The sequence below is a fragment of the Myotis myotis genome, unplaced genomic scaffold (genome assembly GCF_014108235.1).
Source record: "Myotis myotis isolate mMyoMyo1 unplaced genomic scaffold, mMyoMyo1.p scaffold_m19_p_7, whole genome shotgun sequence".
In the NCBI taxonomy this organism is placed as follows: domain Eukaryota; kingdom Metazoa; phylum Chordata; class Mammalia; order Chiroptera; family Vespertilionidae; genus Myotis; species Myotis myotis.
Genome location: NW_023416379.1, coordinates 46,964,431 through 46,990,725, shown reverse-complemented (window position 1 = coordinate 46,990,725; position 26,295 = coordinate 46,964,431). Strand labels below are relative to the sequence as shown.

At 40.6% G+C, this 26,295-nt stretch overlaps 1 protein-coding gene across 8 annotated transcripts in view; it reads left to right on the top strand.

The window, feature by feature from the left end:
• KLHL32 (kelch like family member 32) overlaps window positions 1-26,295 on the top strand; it is a 217,679-nt gene that overhangs the window by 131,010 nt on the left and 60,374 nt on the right. The window lies entirely within an intron of this gene.

The following is a 26,295-nucleotide window of genomic DNA, read 5'->3' as shown; positions in this document are numbered from 1 at the left end:
AGTATAAAAATGTTTTATTAAAATGAAAAATCTTCAGTGCTTAACACATACTTAGAAATTATGCTCCATCAATTAAGGGTAATCTCCGTCCTTGTTTAGTACTTTGTTCAACTAGGAGTCTGTGAAGCCATTCTCCTCACTAAATGTCTGGTGTTGTCTTGTTATTTTCAAATTACCATCATTTCTTTGGTTTTCTTCCAGAGGTGTGAAGGGTAGACCCCTCTCCTGTACTTCCTGTTATCCTCCAGGGCTCATTAAAAAGCATGTCCAAGGAGAGCCCCTTGGTTGATACTCAATGAATCACGCCCACCCCAAGCCTCCCTGAGCCTCCTAACCACCAGCTATTGCCTTGGCCTGAAGCTCTTCTGCACATGCATGGATGCTGCTCTCCCCCCACCACCCAGCAAAGGGAAGGGCACCTCGAGGGCACTGTGTGGGCTCCTTGGTCTTGTGTCTCCTCTGGGAGACTGCTGAGGGCAGGGACCCCGAATATCCCTCTGTGTCAGTGAGGACAGGCATTGAATTCGCCTCCCAGGCTTATGAGGCCTTCACCTGATTAGTTTTTAGTTCCCAGGCTCTCTCCCAGGGCCGGTCACTGAGAACACACAGGTTCTCAGTGCATGTTTGTAGAATAAACAGGCAGATGAGCAATGAAAATGATGCTAACTGATGGGGGTGGAGTTGGGGTGGACAGGGGCTACAATAGTCCATCATCCCAAGGTAAGGTATTTGCAAACAACTCCTCAAGTTTGTATCCTTTCTCACCCTCTTTGCAGTGAAATTTCATAGGACTGTCCTATGGAGACTGTCCTGTTAGTATACTAATAAGCATGACCTGTCAGGCTTTTATCTGCTATTTGTGATCCAGTCCCAAATAAAATGTGAATACTCCCTTCCTTTTCCCCCCTTCTACTCCTCTTCCTTGTCCACTGTGATCTTTTTTAAAAGTCCATCAAAAGATGCACCAATTCATTAAACAGCAATCATTGTCTTTAAGATGGGTCCAATAAAATGCATGGAATGCCTTGCTTTTCCGAGTACATGTGTTCATACATGCCACTCGCTGTTTTAAATCTCATAAAGGAATCTCTGCACATGAAGTGGTTTCAGTGTGTCTACTGGTTTACTGAATCCCTCAGATAAACATTACAAACCTTTTGAATCCAGATTGTTTCCCAAACTCTGATTTTTCCTAGCCTTTTTTTTTAATTGAACATCTCCACCTAAATATCACACCGGACTCAAAATTAACATGAGATAACCAGCCCTTTTCTCTATTGATGGTCCCATGGATCCATTAGTTGTCTAGAAATTTGGACATAGTGTTAGGTTCCTCACCACCATATCCAATCAGCCACCAAGATGGGTTGATTCTGCCTCCCAAATATCTCTCAGACCTGATCCTTTTCTCCATTACTAATGTCTTTAGACTTTCACCATTGCTGGTTATAGGTTATGATGAGTTCATGATCTCCTCTAGGGATCTGCTTGTCTAGCCTCTGTCCATGCCAAACCACATTCCCCAGAGCCATCGTTATCTTTCCCAGGGAAGGGAACCAACATTTTGGGAGCGCTGTTTATACTGTGTTTTGCACAAGGATTCCCATTTTTCCTCTGCAAAGTAATCCCTTAAGGCGGGTCAGTGTTGTTTTCTTTTTGCAGATGAAGAAACTGAAATTCAGAACTAGGATGTTGATCCAGTCTGAAAACCTCCACGTGCTCCCCTGACCACCATTCAAACTCATCATTTCATCTACAGACGTCTTTAGCCTCGTCTCCAAGTCTAGTCCTATTTCTCGCTTGCCCTAGTATCTTCCCTACCCTGTTGTGTCCTGGACCCTAAGGCTTTCCATTCATGTTGATACCTGCCAATAGGGGAGATGACAAGGTAGGGAAGATCCTTGGTGACAGGCAGAGCCTTCAGTCATCTCCTTTCGATAGTATCAAGGGGCAGGAGTAGGGAAAAAACACACACACACACACACACACACACACACACACACACACACCCTCCCCTCGGTGACACACACTGTGCTAAGATCAGGGGTACTGACCACTGGACTTGGTGTTGTAGCCCCTGAAAGTGATGCATTAGGAGAAACGTGATTTGCTGAAAATGTCTTTTTTTTTTGTAGTTAGCTTTATAAAGAAAATTTGTACATTTTGTATCACCTCCCTCAAATAGCAAATAGCATATTGTATTGTTTGATTATCAAGTGTTCTTTGTGTTCACCAAGTATCAGCCTTTATTATGTTATGCAATTTAAATATATTGATAAGGAAGGACCCATCAAGTAGACTTTCCAAATAAGATTGCCAAAGTGATGAAGAAACTCCTTTTGATGGTAATATACTTTTAATATCTATTCCTAGGCAGCAGGTGGCAGTGTGAATCCACCAGATTTCAGTAGTTAATTTAAAGCAAAAATCAGAAAAAATGAAAAGAAAAATTATTTATTTTGCTACATATTAGTCTTCTGACCTAATCAGTAAAAAAGTCATTATTCACATCACACTGGGCAATATGCATTGTAATTTTTAACAAATAATAGGAAACTGTTAATGTGTCCACAGGAAATACAGTTTTGTCTCGGGCTGCTGTGGTCATTTATCACTGCACTTTGTGAAATCACTCATTTGTTCTAATTTGAATGTAAATGACTCTAAGGTTTTACAAATAAGGTGACAGACTCACATAAATGTAATTGCAGGGTTCATCTCCCTCTCTTTATATATCACTCATTAGGTTATGAATTAAATACATCGTATTAAACCAGGGGCATGTCCAATGATGATATTGTAATGGCAAATTACTCCATGCTATTAGAGGTGTATTTTTTATTCATGGACATTAATTTGTCATTAAGCAGCATTAGTTTAGCACTTTTATGGGAAAGACGTGACCTGAAAGAGAGGTGATGCTGGGATGTGAGAGGAAAGGGATCCAGTGCTCCAGGTAGAGCATTTATCACCGAAAGGAAAACAGAGAAGGTTTGTTTCATTTCCCCCCACTTGTGTTGTTCTCTGCTTTTATGAGCATTAAATATCATTCCCCCAGATTGAAGGTGTTGTTCTGTTTACAGTGTGCACGTTTGGACATCAAGTAAAGCAAAGCCAAAATTCTTACTGTTCATCATCCAGAAGCCAAGAACGCGAAAGGAGCAGGAGGGAGGACAACTCCCTGCCTGAATCTCTCTCCTCTGTGACTGATCGTATTAGTCATCCCTTGTCTTCATTTAGTCTTACACTAAATAGGCAACTGTGAGAATTCATTTTCTCTCTTCAGTGTACAAGGTGTGTGTGTGTGTGTGTGTGTGTGTGTGTGTGTGTGTTTAATTTATTGATGAGAGAGAGAGAGAGAGAACACCAATTTGTGTTCCACTTCTTTATGCACTCATTGATTGATTTTTATATGTGTCCTGACCGGGGATTGAACCCGCAACCTTGACATAGGGGACGATGCTCTAACTAACTGAGCTATTCTGCCAGGGCCGATATAAAGGTTTTAAGAATGTTATTCTCTCATGTGCGTAGGAAGAATTTTGGGCATATTGTTCTTCTCTTGCATAAATGGCAATTTTACTGATCTTTTACTAAGAATATATTTTCCCCTCTTTGAACTTTGAGAAGCACTGAATCCTTGAAATAGCTTCAAAGAAGCTTCAAGTATCTGAGTGCTGCTTTTGCATCAATTTCCTCATGGGTTTAACGTGGTTGGAAAATGTCTTACAGATCCCAGTTATATTGCTGGGTTCTTGAAGGCAGGATCATGCCTTATACCTCCTTATCTCTTCCTTCCTTCGCATGTTTGAACTCAGTATGTGTTGGTCAGCTCAGGCTGCCACAGCCAAATACCACAGACAGGGTGATTTAAACAACAGAAATTTGTTTATTAAACACCTAGACAGTTCTGGAGGTGGAATGTCCAAAATTAGGGTGCTAGCATGGTTGGGCTCTGGTGAGAGCTCTCTTCTTGGCTTGATTCTTGCTATGTTCTCACATGGTAGAGAGACAGCAAGCTCTTTGGTGTAACTTATAAGACCACTAATCTCATCCTGAGGGCCCTACCCTCATGACCTCATCTAAGCCTAATTATCTGCCAAAGATCACATTTCCAAATACTGTTACATAATGGGTTAGGACTTTAACATTATGAATTTGGGGGGACAGAGTACAGTCCATAGCAGTATGTATCAAGAGAATTAATGTTATGTCCATTCAGTAAAACATCAAAATTTTGCAATATGAGAGGACAATTTACAGGGTGGCGCAAAAGTAGTTTACAGTTGTTCATATGGAAAATAATACAATCCTATATAATAAAAAGCTAATATGCAAATGGTTGTCACACCCTCACTCCATCACGCCTAATGGCTCAGATAGTCAACACTGGGGAGAGAGAAATGGGGACCAGCCAGGCACAAATGAGCTTGCAAGAGGGGAATGGGAACCAGCCAGGCACAAATGAGCTCATGAGAGAGGAATGGGGACCAGCCAGGCTCCGCTCAGGAGGGGGAAAAGCCGCACACCCTGTGGTCCTGGGTGCCAGCGCCTGTGGCTGTGTCCCAGGCGAAGCCGTCCACCCACGGTCCCCTGCAGCTGCAGCCAGCCCTGGTGAAGCTGACCCAGGTCCTGGGTGCCTGTGGCCCCCCAGAGGGAGGGAAGCCCAGATCCCGGGTGCCTGTGACCAGCCAGAGGAGGGAATCCTGGGTCCCGGGTGTGGGGCAAGGCAGAGGCAGTTAGGGGCGATCAGGCCAGCAGGGGAGCAGTTAGGGACAATCAGGCCGGTAGGGGAGGCATTAGGGGCAATTAGGCAGGCGGGCAGAGGTGTTTAGGGGTGATCAGGCAGGCAGAGGTGGTTAGGGGTGATCAGGCAGGCAGGCAGAGGTGGTTAGGGGTGATCAGGCAGACAGGCAGAGGGGTTAGGGGTGATCAGGCAGGCAGGCAGGCAGGCAAGCGTTTAAAAGCCAGCGGTCCCTTGGAAGAGGTAGTTGGACATCCCCCAAGGGGTTCTGGATTGGAGAGGGTGCAGGCCGGGCTGAGGGACCCCCCTCCCACCCACACAAATTTCGTGCACCAGGCCTCTAGTAATTAATAAATAAGTAGTACAAGAATAAACTGTTTTGCATACTCACAATTATAAACCTACTTTTGCCCCACCCTGTGTTAATAAGTCAGTCTTCCATTAGCTTTACCCATCAAATTCATTTTTTTATGATCATTTTAACAAATATTTATTGACTTGTATATATGATAGGCACTGTGCTACCTTTTTGGAATACAAAGATGGATAAGACATTTTCTGCCCTTGAACATTTTAAATTTTAGGGCCTCAGGAAGAGGGAGAAAAATATGTAGGCAGATTTAAATTTTAGGGTAGAGGGAGAAAAATATGTAGGCAGATAATTTTAATAAAGTATACTAATGATTATGACAAAGGGATATACTGTGATATGGGGGAACCCAACTTAGTCTGAGTATGTGTACATTTGGGAAGGTCCAACTCAGAAAAGATTTCCTGGGGTCTGTACCTGAACTGAACTTTTAACCTCATACTGGTCCCTGATTCAGAGCATGTACACACCAGAAGCCACTACCCCAGCCCTGTAGGATATTCCCACATTCCTAGTGCCATACTGAGTAGTGAAAAGGCCATTCTACCATTATAACAGGCCTCCAGCTCAGGGTAATGGAGAACATGGTAATACCAGGGAACTTCACAGACAGGAGCCGAATGCCACACATTAATTTCTGTAAGATTCGTTTGTTGGTCAGAAGCAATCTACCTGTTGGTGAAAAAAGATACTTATAATTTCACGCATGGTGAGTTTGGCAAAGTCATTGTGGGCAGGGATACCAAACCTCTAACGTGTCTGTTCAGAGAGAAGATGTTTCACCTCTCCCCTGATGGAAATGCGTTTGCCCTGCCATCAGAGGGCAGCTGGTTGCCCTGGGATCTGGTGCCACTGAGGACTCAGTGTTGATCTCTGCTGTTGGCAGTTTACGCATCTACTCATGGCTGTAGCCACATCAGCCTTAGTGAGTGGAAGTCCTTGTTGCTGACCCTACACCTAACCTCTTTCTGTTCAAGAGTCCATTTGGCAAGGCCAGGGGGCAAGGCCATGGTGGCTGGGGAAAGAGGCTGTCTGACACATCACAAGGCTGATTTCCTAGTTCCTATCTGATGAACTTGCCCTTTGGAAAACATTCCCATGGAACACAAATAGAGTCACACTCTGTGTCCATTGGAGTGGTCTATCCATATGTTTCTTCCCAAGACTTTCTTGTTACCAATTTTCCAGTTGTACTCCCTCCAGCTCTTTGATAGCTAAACTGATAGCCAGGACTCAAGGTATCTCTGGCCATATTTCCTTCTGGGAAAAATGAACAACCAGATGCTTTGCTTCAAATTCTACCTGCTGGGAGGACTACCCTTGACCACTACCCTTCAGAGCCTTCCTGTGTGGAGCTGTAGTGCTCCACACGCCCATTTGGGGTGGTACCAGCACATTGTGCACACCCATCTGTACACCAGGCATGAGCTTTTCCTTCCTAAGTCAGCAGGATACTCGTCCTGAGGCCACAAGGGAAGGAGGAGAGAGGATGCTGTGTAGCAGAGTAGGAGCTATGGGAATCTAAGCCACTTACTAATGTAATTTGTGCTTTCAGAATCTACTTCAGTCTAATCTAGCATTTGCCCCTTCAGCTTTATGGTGGAGAGCTGCTATGCAGGCCCAATTTTATGACTCTGTGGACCAAACAACATCTAGTTCATGATGAAGAAGAAGAAAAGGAAAGAGGGGGAGTGGGGCAAAGGTAGAATTCAGAAGTCTGAAGGTTTTTTTAAGTGTATCTTAATCAGATATTTGAAGATTCTGTTGGTAAATTAAAACCAACAGATGCTCATAAAATAAGCAGAAAATCATGTTTCTTGCCTTTGACTCCTATAGATTTTTACCTCCAAAACTTTGAACCTTATCTATTCCTTCCATTCCAATATTTTTTTTACTTTTACTACGAATACTGTAATTAAAAAAAAAAGATATTTCTATATCCATCTTTAAATCCTATACACAAACTTCAGATGGAGAGTCTATCTAAAATACATATTTCACCAAGACGTTTCCCCATATTAAATACTTTAATGGCTCCCAATGGATTCATTCAGCAAATATTCATGCTGAGTGTATGCTGCATGCTAGGTGCTGTGCTAGGCAGTGGGATGCAGTGATAAACAAGACAACTGAGGTCCCTGCTCTTGTGGAACTTATAATTGAGTAGAAAGTGGGCTGCAGCTCACCCCCAGAAATAAATGAACAGATCACAATGCCCAGGGCCCGTTCCAGACCAATGAACTAGCCCCATCAACTGGGAGGAGAAAAAAGTTGTACTTCCTGATTCCACTTTGTTTAACATCTGATCAATGGGCTCAGTGGAGAATTAAAGAATACCCACAAGTCTGTGAGTGATACAGAGCTAGGAGAAATGCTCTGGCCCTCGTCTGGGGTACTCATATCTAACCTTGGGTGCATATTACATATACCTGGGGAGCTTTAAAGGTGCCCTAACCAAGCAAGTCAAAGTCTTAGCGGAGAGGGGCCCTGACATCTGCATCCCAACAATCCCTTTATATTCTTTTCCACCAATTTAAAACAAACAAAAAACTGTTCAGTCATTTCTCCTGTTCCCCACCCCACTTATATATTACAACTTCTTTATCCATCTGTACATGAATGGACACTAAGCTTGTTTCCATATCTTGGCTATTGTAAATAATGCTGCAATGAACATGCAAGCACATATATCTTTTTGAGTTAGTGTTTTCATTTTCTTCAGATAAATACCCAGAAGTGGAGTTGTTGGAACATATGGTAGTTCTATTTTTAACTTTTGAAGAACCTCCATACTGTTTTTCATAGTAGTTACACCAGTTTACATTCCCACCAACAGTGCACAGTTCTTTTTTTTTTTTTTTTTTAATTGGAAACACTTTCTATGGAGAATGCATTTGGCACTGAGGATCTTGTGTATTTTCCAGTGTTATACTAGATTATCATTTTTTAAAATTTATTTTTATTTATTTCAGAGAGGAAGGGAGAGGGAGATAGAGATAAAAACATCAGTGATGAGAGAATCATTCATCAGCTGCTCCTGCACACCTCCCACTGGGGATCAAGCCTGCAACCCGAGCACATGCCCTAACCAGGAATCAAACCTTGACCTCCTGGTTCATAGGTCGATGTTCAACCACTGAGCCACACCAGCTGGGCTAAATTATCATTTTTAACTAGATAGTGCTACAATGACTTATAGGAAGTTATCTCTCCCAAACAATGTATTATTATGATTTTAATTTTTAAATTAACAGTATTTCTGAAATACATAATATACAGTGGGTATTTTGAATGGAATAATTTATCCTCAAGATTGAGAAAATTATAACTTGTGCTCATTTTTCTTCAACACTATTTTTTTCACATTAGATAAGACAAATAATTGTTCCAACATATATATTTAATATGCCTCTCATCTGAAATACAACGCTGTTTCATAGTTCACTAGAGCTGATCCTCACATTTGGAGAAAGTTACAGTACAAAGTTTGGGAAATATATTACAAATTATTTAGTCTTTTGAAAATTGTATTTAATCAGTGAAAATGATTAGAAATGTTTGGAATGTATCAGCCCTACTAAATCATAGCCAACTGCTAATTATTTGTTCTAATCAAGACTGTTTGCTATCTGGCATGTGTAATCCAGAATATCTTATTTGCCAAATATCATTAATATTAATATTTGCCTGAAAAATATATCATAAAACCCTTTAGTAGCCATTTTAAGATCCCAATTAATTTTTTCAGATGCCATTATGTTGGCTCTTATTCCCTAAGCCCACACCAAGGATGTCAGTAAGCGACAGCCCAGAGGCATGCTGCCTGGCCAGGGAAGTCATTCGGGCATTTTAATTTGTTATGTGGATAATCTAGGGTGGACTGTGTTTTCCTTTTAAGAGAGATTATCTTTTTTAATTTTTTTTTCTTTATTGATTAAGGTATTACATATGTGTCCTTTTCCCCCCTTGCCCCCTCCCCCACCCTCACACTCATGCCCTCACCCCTGTGTCTGTGTCCCTTGGTTAGGCTTATATGCATACATATAAGTCCTTTGGTTGATCTCTCTCCCTTACCCCCACCCTCCCCTACCTTCCCTCTGAGGTTTGACGGTCTGATCGATGCTTAAGAGCTATTATCTTGAAGGAGATTTTAAATATTAGTCATTTCTATTCTAAGCTGGCTGGGAAATTTTAAAATTACTCTCAGAATATTTTTCTCAAAAATAAAATGTTTCCTAGGTTTATTAATGCTAGAGTTCAGAATCAATAAACAAAGCAAGCAGATATCAAGCTCACTTAATTTCATTATTAAAACTTGGAAATTAAGGTCATTGTAAGACAATTTGTTTCATTTGAGATATTTATCTCCCCATCCACCCTCTACCCACAAACATTTCTACCCACAGTTCAATGTCTGCTGTTTTCTCAAAGGCTAAACCAACTTTGTGCTCCTTACTCCATCGGGCACCTTCTGTATGTCCTATGGTTTCAGTGTCCCCTCCCTCCACTGGCACCTTTTCTTCAGTTTATAAATAGGAGCAATAAGATGAGAGAAACTTTCCTTATTATTTCATTACTGCAACCCTCTCCCTCCATTCACTACCAACCTGTGATCAGTGTGTTCACTTCCTTACTTTCTATTCACTCTTCAATTCTATTGAACTCAGTTCTCTGCCTTCATTACTCCTGAAAAGCCATCCTAACAAAGGTCACCGTGCTTTCTAAATGTCAAACGCAGTGGGCCTTTTATGGCATCTGAATGTGACCATTCCACTGCATGTTGACACTGGTAGCTTCACTCTTTCCTACGCCTCTCTTTTCTCAAGACTCTCCTGTTCTCCTCCTACTTCTCTTTAGTTCCTTTATTAGCTTGTCCTACTTCTTTTTAGTTCCTTTATTAGCTCCTCTTTCATCAGCTCCTTGCACATCCCTGTGGTCATGGTGGCTGTGTACAGGTTCTCCTTTCGCTCTCTTTTATCCATGTGTGGAGAGTTACTTATCCCAGTCCCCTCTCCTGAGCTCCAGACCTCTACAACCAGCCAACATCTCCGCTTGACATTTCACACGCACTTCAAATCCGTCTGCACTCTGTCTCACGAACCTAATCCTCCTTATTTTTGTTAAGGAACCATCTTTATAGTAACCCAAACCGGGGTAATGTTGGCGTATTTCACACTGCTCTGTGATCCCACTAAATTTTGTTGGTTGAGGCTCCTAAGTAGCTCTCAAATATGCCTTCCTCTCTTTCTCTTAATTATCACTGACATCACTCAGGCATAGGTTCTTCTTCCTGAGCTATTCCTGCAATAGCTCCGCTGTGCTTCTGCCTGTTGTCAATTACTTCCTGGACTAGAGAAACTTCCTGCTAACCAGTGAGCCTGCGTTCACTCTTGCCCTACTCTAGTACCCTCTCAAAAATGTGTTTTGATTGATTTTTTAAAGTTTTTTTTTAAATCCATGAAAAATTCTGTTCTTTGATTTTTAAAAAATAAACTGATCATGTCATGCTCTTGCTTTGAGTCATTGATTTGTCAGTGTCTCACCATTACCTTCAGGATAAGGGTTATCCCTCTTAATTTGGCACACAGGTCCCATCTTTATTATGAAACTTCCTAGCTCTTTAGCCTTTTTTCAAAACAGTTTACTACCCACATGCTGTGCCACAGTGATTGTGAGCTTCATGGATTTCCCTGTACCGAAACTTCTTTGTATGAAGCCTCCTTCTTCGTGGGTTAGTCTTCCCTCGCTTTGTCATCTGATGACTTCCTATTTGACCCTCAGGTACTTTGCTCATCTCCCTTTGCAGAGTTGCCTGGTCAGTCCACCTCGTTGGAGTTAAATTTCCCTCCTTTTCATTAATGATGGGCAGTCTTCTGGGGTGCTCATCACACCACATTGTTTGTATTGATATACTTACCTGTCTCTCCCTGATTGATATAAGGTCATGTCCCAGAGTTATGTGACCTTGGGTGAGTTACTTAATCTTTTTGCCTCCACTCCTCATCTGTAAAATTCAGATATGGTATCCAATATACAATGTACCTCTTAGGGGTATTGGAGGAGTCAATGAGATAGTATGGTGTACATGTAAAGTATCTTACAGCTTGGTATCCTACATGCAGTAGGTGCCCTGAGCCCATAGAATGGAATGCTTCATTTGTGAATTCCCCTGTTAATTCTGGTTATCTTCCTACCCACTTTCCTTACCCCCGTTTTCTCTCATTCCTGGAATGTCAGCAATTTTATTACCTGCTTTCAATAAAAAACATGATAAGTCTGTTCCTGAAAATTTTGGAAGCGATCACCATTCTGTTAAAGGTGTATTTTCTCTTGGCCACTTCTCTTTGATTTTTTGTAGGAGTGCATATATTATTTCAAAAAGAGTCAAAAATAAATGAACCATCACTTTCTCCCCTGCCTCTGAAATGTGAAAACATCCTGATAAAATTATATCTTAATAAATAATAAAATCAATGCTTTTAAAGGCAACACATTGCATGTTATTGATGCTTTATAAATAGGAAGTTTTGCTTTATTATTTCCCCTGCCCTTCCTACAAATAAAACATTTTGCCCCATCCTCATACACAGAATCCAAGAAACAACTGGAAAAATCTTTCATTTCTAGCTCTACTGCATAGTAGTTGCTTAGAAACCCATGTTGCTTGGGTTCCTTCTACATGTGCCACGAGAGCTTCCGCTGATAGGAACACTTTGTGATATGGTTGCATGGTGTCCTAAACTCCCTGATCAGAGGAAATAAAGCAGTGCTTTTGTTTATATGAATAAACATATGTTATTTCTTACGAGGAGACTGCCATTGCATGCACACCTCCCACCAGCTGTCTTTCTTTCCCAGACTTCTCTTCCACCCACTCTCTCACTCTCTATCTACAAATATCCTTTAGAGCTGGCTGCAGACCTTTTCCCTGCTACACAATGAGGGGCATGTGCTCAGCCCCTGGAAAATGACTGCTTGTCTCTGTGTCATTAATTCAGCTCAAGGTACCCTGGCCTCTGCTCCCTACATTCAGTGTAATGTTTGCCACTTCAGAGGGTAGGATGAGGGGCTGGTGTCAAACAATTAGTCTTGCTACAAAAATATGTTTCTGTAGGTTAGAACCATTCATTTCTCTCTCTCTCTCTCTCTCTCTCTATATATATATATATATATATATATATATATATGTGTGTGTGTGTGTGTGTGTGTATATGTGTATATATGTGTGTATATGTGTGTATATATATATATATGTATATATATATATATATTCTATGTTAATTGTTCTTAAACTTGACTGCATGGCATCACTTGAATGGCTAGTTAAAACAGGCTGCTGGCCCACCCTAGAGTTTCTTATTTAGGAGGTCTGAGGAGGGGCCTGGGAATTTGCATTCTAACCAGTTCCCGTGTTGCTGATGTTACTGAGCTGGGGACCACAGATTGAGATCCACCACTCTAGACACTGGTGCCACACTGCTTCACATCAATTACCTGCCATTAAATCATTGATATTTAGATTTTGAAGGTGTCATATTTAGATATATTTGAACTGACCTTAATTTATACTTATAAAAGTGTCGATGTTATGTATCCATCATAACATTGAAAATATAAAAAAGCCCAAACAATATGGATTTAAAACAAACACACACACAAAAAAATAACTCTTCTAATCCCCATTCTAATGTATAATAATTGATTAAGACAAATAGTCTGTATGGTTAACTGGAAGATTGTTCAAAGTCTGGAGAATTGGTCTAATTTTCAGCACTCTGACTTTGCATACCAGAGCTAAGGGAAGATATCATACTTACTTCTATACTCCACTATTATTTTTAAAAATTTTTACCTGATTTTTGCCTCTCATAGTTCAAAAAAAAGCTTGTAGTTATTGAAGTTTTCGTTGTAAAGCCCTAGTTGCACAGGTAAACTATTTTCAATTAAAGAAAGAAAAGTGTACATTAATTTCCTCTAGCTCATCCATAATTTAGTAGTAATTACCTGATGTGCTGAGGCAGCGTTAGTAAACTTTGCAATAGCGTTTTGCAGTACATGGTGACTGTGGCTGGAATTATTAGCTGTTGGCGATGGCTGTGTCTCTGTGCTCCCTTCCTCCTGGATTTTCAGCTTACTACAGACTTTCCCCAGGAACAATATAAAATTATTCATGAGCCTTGGATATTATGCATACAATTGATTATGAAAATGTACTAGTAACCTAATTGTGGAATTCCTCTCTTATACAGCACAGATATATTAGGCCTTCAAAGATTCCCAGAATTAGAGCATGCTGAGTTTTTTCTTTTTATTTTGAATTGCTGCTAATATTTTGTTTTAGTTTAATCAAATTGTATCAAGTGCATATCTATGTCAAAATATGAATATACAGTTTCATATTCATAGTTGTCCTGATATGTTTATATACAAATATACCTACATATCTCTAAATAAAATACCAGGTTTTACGTTTTACATTATGTTATCACATCACAAGTAATCCGGCCTGCATGGTCAATGAATTGCTCATTTTTTCTTCTATAAGAATTGGACTTTATCCTATGAACTCTAATATAAGATATTATGGACAGAACTCACAGATCCCTTTATGTATATATGTGTGATTATTTTTTCCCTACATGATTCATCCCAAGTCTGTTAAAAGGTTTGGGTTTTATTTATTCATTGCAACCTGTTCCAAAGGGCCAGCCCTTCACTCCACAGCCACAACAAAGCCCTGTATGCTGTCTCCTCTAGTCCTGGAGTGCAATCCTTTCCTGCTGCACCAGGTTGTGTAGTCACGTAATACCTTGATTTATAACCAGGTTGTAATCCAAATTGGAAACAGGTGGAATCACAACTGGGTACGGTGCCTTGGATATTAATAGCTTGGCTCAGCAGTGGAATTTCTAAAGCTGTATACACTTTTTTTGCCTTAATTATGCATTCATTAAAAGCTTTTATACCCAACAGAATAAAGTAAATATTTTTTGATCTCCATAGCATGCTCCCAGACTGTAGATTTGCACAGCAGGGTCTTGATAATCTGAATAAATTGTATTTCTCCAAGGAGTTTATCTTTCAAATAAGGTCATAAAGCAGTGCAGCTCCTCCATCCTTAGATTTCTCCATGTGCCTTTTCTGCCGTGAGTAATATAGAGCCTGGGAACCAGAGTGTATCACAGTGATGCATACTTGGGGATGGTCCATATAGGGTCTCATCTGTTCTCCTGGTTTATCTTTGGTGAAATCTTTTATAAGCACAAAAGAATGAATGATTTTACATGACAATTATGATTTTTGCTGATATTTGCAGAAAAAAATCCATATTCGACATGTTCTGTGTTTTTCCTTCACCCAATCAGTGAACAGCATTTATAGAAATGCAAAGCTATAGTTTAAGCACTGTTGGTAGCAGTTTTAGAAGGGAATAATAATAATGATAGCAACTGTATGTTGACCATCACTATCTGAAAGGCACTTTACATATATTTTTGGGAATCCTTGCCACAGATCACTATTCCCATTTTTTTTTAGATGAGAACATTAGACTCAGAGGTTAACTGTTTACTGAGGCTATGCAAATGGTCAGCTGCAAATTACATGCTTTCCCACCTTCAGACTAAAGGATCAGCTAGGTTCTTGTCCCACAACTTATGACCTAGTGAAAAGAGAGGGAAAATATAAAATTACAAACCCAAGTAAATTTGCACAACCAGTTGCACTTATAATTTTTCTGAGCCATAAAAAATAAAATGACTCCCTTTTAACCCAATAATCCAACTTGTAGGAATATATCCCAAGAAATCAGAAACACCAATCAGAAAGGATATATGCACCCCAATGTTCATAGCAGCACAATTTACCATAGCTAAGATTTGGAAACAGCCTAAGTGCCCATCAGCAGATGAGTGGATTAAAAAACTGTGGTACATCTACACAATGGAATACTACGCTGCTGTAAAAAAGAAAGAACTCTTACCATTTGCAACAGCATGGATGGACCTGGAGAGTATTATGCTAAGTGAAATAAGCCAGTTGGAGAAAGATAGGTATCACATGATCTCACTCATTTTTGGAATATAAGTAACAATATAAACTAATGAACAAAAATAGATCCAGAGACATAGAGGCATCGAACCGACCATCAAACCTCAGAGGGAAGGCGGGAAGAGTGTGTGTGTGTTGGGCAGGGGTGGGGTGGGGTGGTAAGAGATCAACCAAAAGACTTGTATGAATCATATAAGCATAACCAATGGACACAGACAATAGGGAGGGTGGGGGCCTGTGCTGGGAGGCAGGAGCAGATGGGGAAAGGTCAATTTGGGGCGGGGGGGAGAAGGAGACATATGTAATACTTTCAACAATAAAGAATTTTAAAAATAAAGAATAAAATCGCGATATACCTGATATTGAATGGTAGCCTGAAAATAGCATATGATTGTGAAAAGTTTAGGCACTAAACTCCTCCCCCTACCCTTTAGACTTCTGTAGTTTTCTCCAGTGTGGCTAACATTCCAGGCATGTACTTTTATTTTTATTTTTTCTTAATGACATCTGGTGTTGAACATCTTTTCATATGCTTATATGCCATCTGTATATCTTTTTTATTATTTTATTTTTAATATGTTTTTATTGATTTCAGAGAGGAAGGGAGAAGGAGAGAGAGATAGAAACATCAATGATGAGAGAGAATCATTGATTGGCTGCCTCCTGCATGCCCCACACTGGGGATCGAATCGAACTGTGACTTTCTGGTTCATAGGTTGTCACTCAACCACTGAGCCATGCTGGTTGGGCATATCTTCTTTTTTTTAAAATATATTTTATTGATTTTTTATAGAGAGGAAGAGAGAGGGATAGAGAGTTAGAAACATTGATGAGAGAGAAACATTGATCAGCTGCCTCCTGCACATTCCCTGCTGGGTATGTGCCCACAACCAAGGTAAATGCCCTTGACTGGAATCAAACCTGGGACCCTTGAGTCCACAGGCCGACACTCTATCCACTGAGCCAAACCGGCCAGGGCGAGGGCATATCTTCTTTTACAAAAAATAAAAATCCTCACCAGAGAAAATCAGGCATGTACTTTTAAATATTTTAATTCGTTAAATATTAAAATATTTAATAAATGTATTTACTACTTAACAAATTTTTAAAACACTTAAAAATACTTCAAAATATTCACATATTTTTAGAGGAGCAAGAGAATCTATGTTTAATTGTATACTAAGAAATAAAAGCAAAAAAAATGAATTTTTAAATGTCTGTTATTTTTCCTTACCTACCCACAGTTAATCAATCAAAACTGATTAAGCAGCCACTTTGTGAAGACAGAGGAAGATCAAAAGAAGTGCAGAGACAGTCTGTACTTTTATGCACAGCCGGGGAGAAATGTCTGAAACCACTTGCCAGGGGTTAAATGGAAAGGGTGAAATAAAAGATACCAGTGGCTCCTGTAAATAGAAGTCAGGAGAGGGCCTGATTCTTTCAGCTGGAGTGGCCTGGCTTTCTTAGGAAGTGGAATCTGATCTTGGGAGTCCCCCACCAGGAGGAGAAGAGCGTTTATAATGTACGATCTCTCTTTTCTTACAGGCTCTTTAAAGTCTGTTGAATCAAACAGTCTTTAAATGCTTCACAAACAATAACCATTTGTGACCGGGATTCTTAGGGTTCTCCTTATGGTCTAAAGAAAAACCATGAGCATTCAATTAATTTCACTTGGTAAACAACATGGACATTTATATATCTCTGCTTATCCTTGAGTGCCAAGTGAAGTAAGGTTCTTTTCAACATTCTGGGGAGGGAAAAAAAAACCCACAAAAAACCCCAACGTGAAAAGTGAGGAGATCTGGGAGTCACTGTGGAAGCTACTAGGCCTGATGCACCTGCCCCCTCGCGTGGCCCTTCCACCACACCTGCCAATCATGTGAGGACCCTGGCATGAAGTAGCATCAAGAGAGAATCTCTCTCCCTCATCATTGATGTTTTTCTCTCTCCCTCTCCCTTCCTCTCTGAAATCAATAAAAATATATTTAAAAGAAAAAGAGAGAGAGAATCTCACAAGCTCATATCAACTATTTGAGAGCACCTTTCTCAGTTAATCACAGAAGATCGGTTCCTTTTGTCCAGGTATAGGTATAAAGCCATACCTATACCCAAGTGTCATTTCCTCGTTCCATTTGAAGTCATGGATGTGCTTTGTTTTAAAAACTTTAAAAAGTGTTGCTTTTTAAAATTCATTATCTAACAAATTGTTCTCAATTACGATCTATGATAAAGGGGTTATGATTGGCATTGTACAAAAAGGATACAAAGAGCATCAGATATAAAACCAGTTTTCTCGAGTTTACTGGGAACATTGTTACTTAGGAGATATATGCATCAACAGATTAGTGACAGTGACGGGGTGTGTGACAGGACACTTGAAGTGGGAAGCGTTAGGATTCAGTCAGTGACAGAGGGCTTTATATTTACTAAGCCCGACTTGGTACTTGGTTCCTGAAAGCAGTCGATAATATGCTTTTATTTAGCTTTTAGTTAACATTGCTTTAAAAATGAAACTATACTGGTTTTATACGCAGAGGGGATGTATAAAGTTATTTGGAATAGACTCTGGAATGTTGCGTGTTGGTTTTTTTTAAATTTCTTTACTTCCCAAGCAAGGGTGACTTTTCATTTAGAGGAGTTCTCAAAATATGATGTAGTGTCAGCATTTTACAATAGAAGTCCAAGTGTTATGGGTACCCTTCATGTTGGGGATAGTACCACTGTCTCCTGACCATGGTTTTTTTTTCTGTTTTTTTTTTAATTAATAAATCTTTATTGTTCAGATTATTACCGTTGTTCCTCTTTTTTCCCCCATAGCTCCCCTCCACCTGGTTCCCACCCCACCCCGTGCCCTTACCCCCTGCCACTGTCCTCATCCATAGGTGTAAGATTTTTGTCCAATCTTTTCCCGTACCCCCCACACCCTCTTCCCCCAAGAATTGTCAGTCCACTCCCTTTCTATGCCCCTGCTTCTATTATATTCACCAATTTATTCTGACTTAATTTTTAGGTTCACTTGTTGATAGGTATTTATTTGTTGTCACTTCGTTGCTGTCCATGTTTATCTGCAGTAAACTATTGACATGTGGTACCTATGGTGACATCTTGGAAGGGCAGTATAAGTGAAGGGCATCAATCATTGGAAATGAAAGATCATAATTACAATGGTGAAACACAGTATTGTTAAAATAGTCACATCTGTTGAATATTATTAGCCAGAAAAATCTGGAATCCTGATTCATTTGGTCCTCTTATAGTGGGAAAATTCAGGAAATCAAAATGGTATTACTTTTATTTTGACCTTGAGAGATCTTGAACACAAGTCACAGTCTGAGAACCCTACCCAGGGACATACAAAGCCCACTTGTCATTCTCTTGCTGCCTCCCCTGGTATGGGAAGACTGATGGAAGGGCCACGGAGTTTACCCACAGCCCCTAACTGCCCCACTTCCTCCTAGTCCTGTTCTCACCATCTGATAATTTGCCTCACACATGTAATTACATTTGAATATAACCCCAAAGAAGGTAATATTTGCATTCTTTTCCCTACCGTATTCTGTAGTTAATCTGGGGAATAACTATTTTAATGATTTAATTAGGGGAATTGATCACACAGAAAGATTGAATTTAGGAAACATATAAGGTTTAAGAATTAATGCACATGGAAAACTGGTCTTTATTCAAAAGCTAGTAGTGTATTTGGGGACATATTTTATGCCTCTTCTTCTGTTATTTAACTTGTCATTCACACTATAAGAAACAAATAGAAGGGAAGAGAGAATCCAAATAGCCCCAAACCAAAGGAAAATAGGTACTATTTAAAAAGATTCCCCAAAGAACAACAATGCATATACTATAATTCTGAGTAGAAAGTAAATTTCAAGTGAGAATGTGAAAGAAATGAAATATTTTTAGAAAAATATATGTTTTCCTTTTACTCAAGAGGGTTCCTTATTGCTTAACTATAATTTTCATTCAAAACTATTGCCTCTACCTTTGTACTTGGCTTTTTAAGTCACAGAATGTGAGAGAACAGAGACAATCTCATAATTAGAACAAAGTATCATTTGAAAAGGTACTTTGATCTGAATAGCCAATTGATAGAGAAAATCATTCTCTCTTGGACTTAAAAAAAAACTTGGATAGATTGATTTTTTTTTCCACAGTAGAGCTGTTATATTGCAATTGTCTGTTAACACTTTCAACTTGGGTCACTATTACCGATTTTGCCACTTGGAAAACTGAATGGCCACTGGCTTTGCCTTTTTGTGTACATGTATGAAGGCCAGAGGAAATGGAGAAGCAAGGGAGGCCAATGAGGTATGAAAAATGGCCTGATTTGGATGATGTTCAGAATTGGATAGCTGTGTTGGAAACACATGGTCTGTTCTGGTTTTGCTTAATTATAAATAACAGAAAAAGCTCATGGTCACTCTGGCTAGTGTGCTCAGTGGGTAGAATGTCGGCCCATGCACCGAAAGGTTGCAGGTTTGATTCCTGCTCAAGGTTTGCTCTCCAGCCCAGCCAGTTGGGGCACATGCAAGAGGCAACTGTGTCTCTCTCACCTCTCTCTCTCTCTCTCTCTCTCTCTCTCTCTCTCTCTCTCTCTCTCTCTTTATCTCTCTTTCTCTTTCTCTCTTTCTCTCTCTTCCCTTCTCTCTCTCTTGCCCCTCCCTCCCTTCCACTCTCTAAAAACAATCAATGAAAAATTGCCCCGGTGAGGATATTTTTTAAAAGCTCCTGGCCATTCTTTCATTAAACTCATCTGTATAGAGCATCTGCTCTCTGCTAGATACCAGGGTCCATTACAGTCCTTGGCACCAAGGAGCTTAGAATTAGTGGAGGGGGACAGATCTATACTCAAAAGGTGCTGACAGGGACAAGTGCTGCGATAGAAATCTGCAGAGGGCAGGCTGGAGGCACAAAGGAGAACATGGTCAGTTTGACCTGAACCAAGGGGGCTGAAAAGGTGAAACGTTCACTCATTCAACAAGTATGGCCTGAGCTCCTACCATGTGCCTGGCTTTGTTTTAGGCACTAAGAATACAATAGTGAATAAAACAGACTGGGCTTTCCTCCCATAGAACATCATTTTTGGGGGCTAGAGGATAAACACATTATAAATAAGTCAGCAAGTAAATGCAGAAGATAATTGTGGATGGTGGTGAGTGGTAAAAGCAAATAAAAGGGAGTAATATGCTGGAGGGTGACCTGGAGAGGAAGGGAGGTGCGCTCATTTAGATAGGATGGTCAGCCAGAATGAGGGAAACATGATTCCTCATCCACAGGAACTGTGCATATACTGCTTCCTCTGTTGGGAACATTCTCCCTGCAATCCCAGTACCACCCTGTTTTAAAATGTGGGTTTTATTATTATTCAGGTTAGGTGAAGGCAACAGATCGGGAAGAAGCTGCCATTAAGAAGATGCGTTGATACTCACAGTTCCCAAGAGGTGTGGGGGAAGCACCTGGGCTGGTCAGGAGGTAGAAGGAGCGAGGAGAAAGCTCGGGCCAGAGCCTTTATTGTGGCTTCTGTGGGAAAGGCAAGACAAGGCAGGTAATCAGGCCTACAGTTGTCTAGTTTGAACAGTTTGAGCAGGCAGTGTCTAGTTGTCTAGTACTTGGACCTGGGATGATTAGGACAAAGAAGAATTACCTCCTAGAGTGTAGGAGCCAGAGACCGGCGGTGGTTCAGAGTATGGGCTCTGGATTGGTTGATGTGCATAAGCAAGTCATTTGCTATCTCTAACAATTTTTAATTGGCTGGCCCTGGAAAGGACAGTCTCTTCTTGGTCAGTGAGGCCCCTAATGCCAGAGCATCCAGAATGCAGAAATTACAGAAATAAAGTTAATAAACTCTCACCCTACCCTTTGCCAAGTTAACATTTCCTTCAGCTATCAGCTCCATGTAGCTTTTCAGAGAAGCCTTTACTAACCTTTTACTGTAGGTCAACTCACCCATGCAAGCATTCATAGCCCTACGGTAACCTCAGTTCCCATTTATTTGTAGTATGTTTTGATTAATGACATGCGTTTCCAATAGACTCTACACTCCACAAGGCCTAGAACTTGTCTGTTTTTCCTTGTCATTTTATTGCCAGTGCTTGGTGTGGTCCTGGCGCATGCTGTGACTGTGTAGGCCATTGTAGGGTTGAAGCCAAGCCAGGGTGTGGGATTGTCACCCTGCAGGGTAAGAAGGTCGGCAGGATCCAGGCCATGGAAGGCTATGCACTGATACTGAGTTTAGACTTTTAACCATAAGCAAATGGGAATCGAATAATGGGTTTTAAACAGGTGATCCATGTGACCGTTTTTTTGGTAAAAATTGAGGGTTGATAGTTTGATACTGGAGGCAGGATAAGGAGTGATGATTTTGCTTAAAGCTTACAAAGCCCATCTGCCCCAGTAGGAGGAATGTCTACGGTGATTTCATCACCTCAGTGAGGATGGTTTCTTTTTTCCCTCAACCTCCCACTTTATACGGCTTAACTACTGAAGTGCTAAGTATGCACGGAAAGGGAATAAAAACCTTTGACATGTATAGAAAGTGCTGGAGATTTGGGGAAATCATGTTTTTGAGCAGAAGAGAGGAGAATAAAAAAGTAAAGATAGGGAGCAGACTTGTGATTGATGTTTCTCTTGCACATGAACATGTGTCAGTTTGGTTCTTTTGCTGTTTATTTAGCCACTGACACTTGTCCATTTAGCCTTCTTAGTTCTCTACCAATGTGCAATGCTGTATTAGATTGGATTTGAGCATTATATAAAATTATACTCTTTGGAAATAAAAACATTTCAGGACTGTAGAAACAAACATTAAATAATTACCTTCAAATGCAACAGCAGAAAAGAAGAACCATTTTTTTTAAAAAAATTGGATTGTTTATTTGGTGTTGAGTTGTATGAGTTCTTTATATATTTTGGATATTAGCCCCTTGTTGAGCTGTTGTTTGCAAATATCATCTCCTATTTGGTTGGTTGTCTTTTGTTGTTGTTGTGGGTTTCCTTTGCTGTACAGAAGCTTTTAGTTTTATGTAGTTTCATTCATTTATTTTGATCTTTACTTCCTTTGCTTTTATGGTCAAATTCATAAAATATTCTCCAAGACCAAGGCCCATAATCTTGTTACCTGTGTTTTCTTCTATGTAACTTATTGTTTCAGATCTTATATTTTGGTCTTTGATCCATTTTGAATTAATTTTTGAACATGGGGACAAACTGTAGTCTAGTTTCATTTTTTTGCATGTGGCGTTCCAGTTTTCCCAGCACCATTTATTAAGAGGCTTTCATTTCTCCATTGTGTATTTTTGGCTCCTGTGTCAAAAACTACTTGCTTATATACATGTGGTTTTATTTCTGAGTTCTCAATTATGTTCCATTAGTCTGTGTGTCTGTTTTTCTGCCAATGCCATGCTGTTTTGATTATTGTTGCTCTATAGTATAATGTGAAGGCAGGCAGTGTGATACCTCCAGCTTCATTCTTTTTTCTCAGGATTGCTTTGGCTATTGGGGTCTTTTGTGGTTCTAGTCACATCTGATGATTTTTGTTTTATTCTTTTTAAGTGACATTGAGATTTTGATGGGGATTATATTAAATCTGTATATTGCTTGGGTAATATGGCCATTTTAATGGTGCTAATTCTTCCAATCCATGAACACAACAAACATATCTTTCAGTTTTATCGTGTCTTTTTCAGTCTCTTTTAATAATGCTTTATAATTTTCAGTATATACGATCTTCACATCCTTTGTTAACTTTATTCCTAGGTATTTTATTCTTTTGGTTGCAATTGCAAAAAGAATTGCTTTTTGCTTTGTTTTGTTTTTTTTCATTTCTTTTTCTGAAGTTTCCTTGTTAGTTTATAGGAAAGTAGTAGATTTTTGTACATTGATTTTGGATCCTGCAACTTTACTGTACTTCCTTATTGTTTCTAATAGTATTTTTGTGGAGTTTTTAGGCTTTTCTATATAAAGAACCATGTCATCTGCAAAAAGTGGCACTTTTACTTCTTCCTTCCCAATTTGGATGCCTTTTATTTCTTTCTCTTGACTGACTGCTCTGGCTAGGACTTCCAGAATTATGTTGAATAAGAGTGGTGAGACTGGGGCTCCTTGTTTTGTTCCTAATTTTAGAGGAAGAGCTTTCAGTTTTTTAATCGATTTTTATATCCCCAATTAAGTTAAATTAGTTCTCTGGCTTTCCAGAGTTTTGAATTGGCCTGCTTTTAAGTGCAGGCATCTAATGGGAAGAAACCCAGCTTCTCTATATAAAGATGCTTAAGAAAGGATATTTGGTTGCTAATACACACTCCCGTCTCAAACTCAGTTGCATGCACCCTTTTTGTGGAACCAGTGGGAAAACCCTGTTCCTGAGCTGTGTGTGTTCTCCGCTCTTACTTTGCGGAGCTTGGCTGTTTCTGCCTCTGCACGTGCCCTCTCTCCGTGTGGTGCTGCCAGGCGCTGCCTCAGGACCTTGAGCCGTGTCTTGGCTATGTGCCTGGGGACCTGAAGGGCACTGATACCGAACCCACCCACCACCCATCACATTCCAGAGTAATCTACAGGGACGCTGAAATCATATGCAGGGTCCTGCAGCAGTTAAACGTGCTTCATAGATATACTGACCAGAAATAACTTCTTCATCCAGAGAAGATGGTACTCAAGTTTGCTACAGAAGCTTTATACAGGGGTTACGCCTACTTCCCCCTCAGAATAGAATTTACCAATCCTAAAAAATAAGATTTGGAGAATGAGTTTAAACATTACTCGAAAGAAATGGTGCTGAAGTAAAAATCATCAGTATTGCTTTGATAAAATCTACTGAACAAGAAGCCAGGATGTTTTTATTGAATAGCTGGGAGCAGGCAGTTGGGTATTTGAGATGCAGTCGATTTTGGTGGCCATCTGAGGTAACCTTTATTGTAAAGAAGCATTTATTCCTTTTCAGTTGTGTTGGCAAACAGCTATTAAGCACTGGTCTCTTATGGCTGATTCCTGACATCAAGCTTGACTCCTATTAGGAATATAATTATAGTGTCATCTCCCACCAAAAGATACAGAATCTAAAGTAAAAAAAAAAAAAAATTAGGTAGCCATGGTGATGATGCAGCTTTTACTTGGAGAGTTGTTTTTACAATATCTTTATTATGCATTTTATCATTTAGAGTAGCATTGTCTAATAGAAGAGTGATGGGAGCCACATACGTAATTTTAAATTTTCTAGCAGCTGAGTTAAAAAATGTAAAAAGAAACAGGTGAAATTAATTATGATGACATCTTTAACTCACTATATCCAGAATAATATTATTTCAACATATAACCAATATAAAGATTATTAATGAGATATTTTACATTCTATTTTTCTTCCTGCATTTGGTTTATGTTTAACACAGCACATCTCAAATCAGAGTAGCCACATTTTAAATGCTCAGTAGCCACATGTGGCCAGTGGCTACCATGTTGGGCAGCACAGATTTAGAACATATTCCTTCAAATATTAAAGAAACAAATACTTTAAAATAGAATAAAATATTTTAGAAAGAGTTCTTAATACTTTTAGACAACTGGAAAAGTGGAAAAGTATGTTGAAAATTACTAAATAGGTCAGTGTAGTAAAATAGCTATCTGATCTACACTAATAAAAGACAAAGATGATAATTGACCATACCTTCACTACACCCAAGCCACGCCCACCAGCCAATCAGAGTGACTATATGCAAATTAACCCAACCAAGATGGCAGCTGGCAGCCATGGAGCTGGAGCAAGCAGGAGGCTTGGTTGCCCTGGTGATGGAGGAACCCAAGCTTCCCACCTGCTCTGGCCCGCTGTGGCCTCCGCAAAGGCAACAAAGTTTCAATTATAGGAGCTAAATAAGTCCCAGATACCTGCTTCCAGCCAGCCTCTACTGGGAGCTTAGGTGGCTGGAGGCTGTGGCCAGCCTGCAAACAGCCATCAGCCCCTCACTCAGGATGGCCACACCCTCATGGGGTGAGGGTCCCTGCTGGGGGGCTTGGCCAGCCTGCAAACAGCCATCAGCCCCTCACCCAGGCTGGCAAGGCACCCCAGCAGGGACCCCTACCCTGAAGAGGCTGTGGCCAGCCTGCAAACAGCCATCAGCCCCTCACCCGGACTGTCCAGGGACCTCAGCAGGACCCTCCACCCTGAAGAAGGTGTGGCCAGCCTGAAAACGGCCCTCAGCCCCTCACGCAGGCTGGCCAGGCACCCAAGTGGGACCCCCACCCTGATCCGGGACACCCTTCGGGGCAAACCAGCCGGCCCCCACCCATGCACCAGGCCTCTATCCTATATAATAAAAGGGTAATGTGCAAATTGACCCTAACAGCAGAGAGACTAGGAATCACTGGTCACTATGACACACACTGACCACCAGGGAGCAGACGCTCAATGCAGGAATTGCCCCCTGGTGGTCAGTGTGCTCCCACAGGGGGAGCTCTGCTCAGCCACAAGCCAGGCTGATGGCTGCCAGTACAGCGGTGGTGGTGGGAGCCTCTCCCGCCTCCTTAGCAGCACTAAGGATGTCCAACTGCAGCTAGGCCTGCTCCCCGCTGGCAAGTGGACATCCCCCGAGGGCTCCTGGGCTGCCAGAGGGATGTCTGACTGCCAGCTTAGGCCCAATTCCCCGGGGAGTGGGCCTAAGCCAGCAAGCAGGTGGTCATTCCCCGAGGGGTCCCAGACTGAGAGAGGGCACAAGCCGGGCTGAGGGACCCTCCCGAGTGCACAAATTTTTGTGCACTGGGCCTCTAGTGTATTAATAGTCTGCATTTCTTAACTTATTGGAAAATATTGATCACATGTTAATAATCACAAGTTAAAAATTAGGGCAAACTAGGACACAGTTTGCCTTGTAATGGGTAAGTTTTCTATCAACAAGCCTGTGTGCCCACTCTGATTCCTGCAGTTACAAGACAAAGCTTCCCACGGAGCCAGGCCTCTCTGGAGCATGATCTGAGAGGCCTGGTTATGAATTTGAGAACTTATAGGGACAAGTAAAATCCCCCCAAAATGAACCATTGCTACAGAAACTCTTTGAAAAGGAGGGAATGATTACCACTGGTTGTCTGAGGCTAATAAAAAAAAACAAAGAACTATTATAAATCATCAGTCTTAGGA